This window comes from Pelmatolapia mariae, linkage group LG20, assembly GCF_036321145.2.
Source record: "Pelmatolapia mariae isolate MD_Pm_ZW linkage group LG20, Pm_UMD_F_2, whole genome shotgun sequence".
Taxonomy (NCBI): domain Eukaryota; kingdom Metazoa; phylum Chordata; class Actinopteri; order Cichliformes; family Cichlidae; genus Pelmatolapia; species Pelmatolapia mariae.
In genome coordinates, this window is record NC_086244.1 from 23,838,132 (window position 1) to 23,844,283 (window position 6,152).

Below are 6,152 nucleotides of genomic sequence, written 5' to 3' on the forward strand. Positions count from 1 at the left end.
CAGTTATTGACAGCAAAACTGGTCAGTGCACAGGCTTCATGAATCAAGTACCAGGTTTCAGTGTGCACTTCTTTAGTAGGTGTTGTAAGGACATTTCAGTTGATTTATTAGTTAATGAGATCCATTGTGAGCCAACTTCTGCTTTGAAGCAGAAATAATGTTTGTCAGGGAACTCCTACCTCTGAAAATGGGAAATAATTGCAAGGACAGAATAGTAACCACTAGATTAGTTTGCCTTAACCCAGTGGTTCCCAAACTTTTTTTTGCTAGGCCCCCCTTTGTTTTACAAGAAAAATGTTCATGCCCCCCCACCACGTGGGAGGAATGGCCTGATGTTTTCTGTATCCCGCTGTAACTTTACTGTATAAAGAAGTAACATCTCCAAAATGTCAGGAGTAGTTAGTTATTACAACAGGTGTTTGTGAACTAAAAATCCAGAATATGGGATACTGTTTGCCTGTGATTTGGAGAGCCCAGCGCGTGCTCCCGACGCAGGGAAAACCAATTCTGCAGGGGAGACCTACCTTGGCACTTGTGCAGGTGAAGCCAAAGAGAAGATATGCTTCACTATATTTTCTAGTCTTTGGCTTAGAATGAACTTGGTTTGGAAACATATGCTTCATCTCCTGCTTTGCGTTTGTGTGGGAGCCCCGTCAAAAACCTGTCCATTATGCTAGCAGTGTCCAAGCGTTCTTTTGTTTTTCCCTTTTCATACCGCGCCCCCCCTGCAATGGCTCTGTGCGGGCCCCACACTTTGGGAAGCTCTGCCTTAACCCAATATAGCCCAATATAAAAAAGGATATTCAGCAAAAAAAAAAGAAAGACTTACCCCTCACTTTTTGCAGGCTTGTAGAAAAACTTCTTGAGGATGGACAGTTCAGGTACAAAGTAGTTTAAACTTTAGGATGAAGTAACAAATGTTTTAAAACTATTTTGGTTGGAAAATGGAGCAAGTGCAGTGCAGGTTCATTTGAACTGGAAGGTGTTTAAACATGTGCTTGGACAGTCAATTCAACTGCAGGGATACATTTGAGTATATAAACCTCAGTGTTATTGGTCTTCCCCTAAACACAAAAAGAAACTGACACTAATCTAATGGAAGCCAAGAGACCTTCGGACTGTTGTGCATTAATAAATCAATACAAATTACAATCTTTCCTCTACACAGAGCAAAATTCTGTGTATGCATCCATGTGCTGACATGGGACCTTTTGTGTATATTATTGATGACTTTTTAGTGAACTTAGTGAAATTTGACTATGGATTTTTTTAAAAATGTAAATAAAAAGATCAACCGCTGTTCATTGCAGCCACTATGATCAGTCACATATAATAATAATAAAGCTTACATTGAGCACTAATCATCAATAACTTGTTAGCTATAAGATCAATCATCAGGCATTATCACAAACTAAAACTGCCATTTAAAAACCTAAAATGTAATATAGTCTGTTTTAATTACCTTGGCAATGGCGATGAACTTCAGTCTGCACGAAAACGATGTCTCTGTTACTGATGTCAAGTAATGACTGCTATGCACTTCAAGCTCTCCTCCTTATAATAAGATGTAGTTGAATCTCCACCCCTGTGTTTTCTGTCTTTCTATTTGTGGATGTGTATCTATGGGTGTGGTGTTTACATCACTGCTGCAATACCTGTGTATAGGATTTAGTGTGCTGTATATTTAGAAACATAATATTGCTTCCTTAATTACAGTTGTGTATTTGTCAGCTTAGAACATCCCCCTCCCACCACCACCACCACCATTTCTACACAGTAAGTCCATCAGTCACGTTGAACCTCCTACATTGGACCATATTTTTACTGCAGCCCAGTGAGACAAAGAAACCTTGGCACTGAGAGAAGGCTGTTTTACTTTTAATTTGCAGCCAGTGTAGGGTTTGTGCAGCAGGCAGGAAAAGGACCCAAATGCAGACTCACGGAAACAGGACTTAAACTCAAAATTACAGCTTTATTTGCTGAAAGGAAAAAAAATACAGAACTATTCTGGGACATGAATAAAACAAAACACATGAGGAGGCACACAGGGAAACACGCTGCCATGAAGGTGTAAGTTAGGTTACCGATGCAACAAAGAGTAAAGGAAAACACAGGGCTAGCATGCACCAGGGAGTAATCAGGCACCGGGAGGGAAACACAGCTGGGACTAATTAAACATGACAAGACAGCGAGGAAGCAAAACAGAATACACTGACATGAGACAAGGAACTGCCAAACTAAAACAGGAAGTATAACACAGAGACAGAGGGAACACGAAGACAAGCGTGACAACATGAGGAACACGAGTAAGGCAAAATAACAGAAACCAAAATCCTAGGACTGAAAATATAACACAAGCAGAACCAAAACCCATGAAATACAATAATCAACAAATATAATTAAAACACACGAAAACACTGGGTTGCAGACCCAGTACTGTGACAGAATTTGCCAAAAAGATGACGGGTATTTATTTTTAGCCGTAGACACCAGTTCCCACTCGCCGGTCCTGCCAATCTCTCACTTCCCACCCAAGCTCTCTCTCCAGCCTTCTCAGTCATTAGCTTTTACTGTTTACTATCAACAGCAGATCATCCACAGAAATTTAGCCTCATATTGGTGTATTTTTGTGATTGTGACATCATGCTAATTTGTCTGCTTAGTAAATCTTAGAAAGAATGCCTTAATAAAATTGTAGTTTTCTAATTTAGCAAGTTACTTGATACAATGTGCAGTAAAGAGAAAAAAATCGGCAACAATATGCTAGTGTGCTTCAGGGTGGGATAAACATGTTTACTGAAGTGTTTACTAAAGTTTTTATTTCTCACTTATGGCTGGCTGGAAATTTGGACAAATCTGCTTTGAAAACCTGCTTTTTAATTTTTTGTTAGGTAAATTGTGGCAGGGCATTCCTTCCAGTTATGACCCTCGGGGTCTCACTGTCATTGCCCATGAGTGCGTTAAACTCTCCCATTAGAAAACCAATCCAACCCAGGCCATGGGAGCTAACACTCTAATCCAATGAGCAAAAACTCCAATATACAGTCAGTGAACTGGAGGCGGTCAAATATTAGGTGTATTTATTTTTGGAAATTTAATTTATAAAATGGAACAGTTAATCAGTATTTTCAAAGGCAAGAAACAAAGACTGGAGGAGTAAAGAAGTTAGGAAATTATGAACTTGATGAGGAAATGTGCATTTTCAGGGCGAGGTTAACCAGATAAGCTTTCCTGTCGCACCCAATCCCATTTTAAAAGCCTCTGTGGTATGCTTAAGAAAAAACTAAGACAAAAAAAAATCTCAGAGTAGAGCCTGAGGTGTGCCTGTCATCCATCAGGGTATAAAATGCATATTGTGGCTCAAGAGTTAGCAGTTCGCCTTGTAATTGGAAGGTTGCTGGTCTGAGCAGTCTCAGACAGTCTCAGTCGTTGTGTCCTTGGGCAAGACACTTCACCTACCACCTACTGGTGATGGCCAGAGGGGCCGATGGCGCGATATGGCAACCTCGCTTCTGTCAGTCTGCCCCAGGGCAGCTGTGGCTACAACTGTAGCTTGCCACCACCAGTGTGTGAATGTGAGAGTGAATGAATAGTGGAATTGTAAAGCGCTTTGAGGTTCCCGAAAAGCGCTATATAAATGCAATCCATTATTATTATTATTATTATTATTATTATTATTAATGTGAGAAAGAAAGCACTTGAGCAGAGAAGAAAGTGCTTATGTGAATGGGTGAATGAGGCATTTTCTCTAAAGCTCCTTGAGTGCTCAGACTGAGTAAAACAGCACTGTTTAAGAACCAATTCAGTCCATCAGTTGTAATGATCACTGGCTAATTGCAAAGGAGTGTCTCTTTTTGATAACATATAACTAAAAAGCTGGGCGAGTTAGTAATAGAGCTATCTGATGGATCACAGCAGAAAACAATATTACATTTGTTACAATGGAGGAAGCAAGAGTTGATCATTGAGGTGATAACTCAGATACCCATTTGTACAGCAAATTCAGTATTTGAATATCTACCTCAGTGTCACTGACCTTCCCTCTTGACACAGAAAGAAACTGATACCACTTTGAATTACTGTGTATTAAAACATGCGAATCACTTGAAAGGGAGCAAATAGGGAAAATGGATTTAAATGTGGAAACATTTACATGTGAACTTTGAAACCCAAATACATAGTCAATAGCCAGCATTTTGCATTTAACCAAATAAATGAAAACGTAAGACACTGAGTTTGTGGAACAACTTTGGATCACAGCCCTACATGATTCTCTGAAATGATTTCCAATGCAAACAAAACTTATTTAGAAATGAATGTGTGTTTCAAGAGGAACATTTTTCATACCTTTTCAGCCCCACACGAAACAAAACAGAAAGCAATTAAAGAAATCAACAAAATCAACAAAACAAAATCAAATCAACAAAAAAAGACAAAAGGTGTGTTCAAATAGTTCATTTTTTTCATTACTAAATAAGACAGGTGACCCGGAAGTATATGCGTGGTAGCCATTGTAAGAGCTGTTCCAACTCTCCAAATACTAAGGAAAGGAGTTTCGGTGCTTCCTTTGTTGTATTTTTACAGTGATATTGTGGCACTATGTTAAAGATAGAGACGTGAAAATAGTACCCCCCCCCCCCCCATTTTATTTTATGCTCAGAGACACTTTCTTTTAGTAAGGCCACTGCAATGTCAGTTTTACTGTTGTATAAGTTCCACCAGCAGAGGGCGCTCGGTCCTGTACGCATCGGTAGCTGACGCTACACTAGAAGAAGTAGTGTCAGTGGTGAAGAGGCAGCGTACGGCCTGCGCACCGAAGAGACCTAATTGTCTTATTTTTCTGTTTTTACAGTTTTTCTGTAAAAATAAATATGTTGCACGGGAGATGAGTTGGCCCATCATTTCAGCGGTGTAACAATATCATTACACAGGTATTTGTAGTACTTTCTACAGTGGGCCTGTGAGGTCAGATGTACTGAAACTTAAGGAAGTACCAACAAATAGAAAAATGCTGCATAAGCATATGGATTGTTTGTCCTTTATTTTGACCTGTGTGAAACAACAGGGTAAAAATACCTTGTGTCTAAGAAGCACGTTTTGTAGTCCATTTTCTGTTTCAATTCTCAGAGCATGGCTTTTCTCTTTTCTGAAGTCCTTATCAATGACAAATGACCTTGATCACATTTTCTTTAAGGTCAAGGAAAAGACATTAGGAATAGTAGATAGAGGGGAACGTTTGGAGCTCACCGAAAGACTTTGCTTGATGTAAGAAAACACTCTGAAGATCAGATTAAGCCAAAATACAGGGACTTAATTATGCTGAAAACCCTGAGGAAATTGAATTCCAAACATAAACCAGAACAAAATACTAGAAACAGAGTTGGGGGATAAGAGATTCACCTGGCTCGAGCTCAGGTGGCAGAGCAAATCAGCCACTAACCAGAAGGTCGGTGGTTCGATCCCAAGCTGCTCCAGTCTGCATGCTAAATATCCTTGGGCAAGATACTAACCCCATGTTGCTCTCCGATGCATCCATTGGAGTGTGAATGTGTATGAATGTTAGATACTTAGGACTTAAGCTTAGAAGAAGTGAATGGGAGTGATTGGGTGAATGAGTTAGTTGTATAAAGCGCTTTGAGTGCTCAGACAGAGTAGAAAAGCGCTATGTAAGAACCAGTCCATTTACCATAAAAAAACCCCATATTTTTTACTGGGTTTTTTTTTTTTTTTAGAATTTTAAACTTCAAAATGGATCAGTTTGACATCCCTACCTCTCCATGTATTGCAATAAATTGCTGCTAACCACCTTTAATGGAAATCTGTTCTTTGAAGACAAGGCTAAGCATAGCTTTGATACCTTTTTTAGTAGGTAACGCTTTAATGTTGCTATATGGATTATTTTTGGTATTAATCTTGTGTTTAACAGTACTTTGATACAACTCATATCTGAAAACGAATGGGTCACCCGAAGACTCACATCACAGACAAATATTGTATTTCCTGCTATGAATGAAGCAGGAGCTGAGAACTGTTCAGCAACTCAAGTTGGAGCTGTTAGCTCATGTAATTCAAGCATGGATGAAAAATGTATTCTGATTTTGTTCATTCCAACAGATTCAGAATATTTTTTATCACCCAGAATATGAAAAACA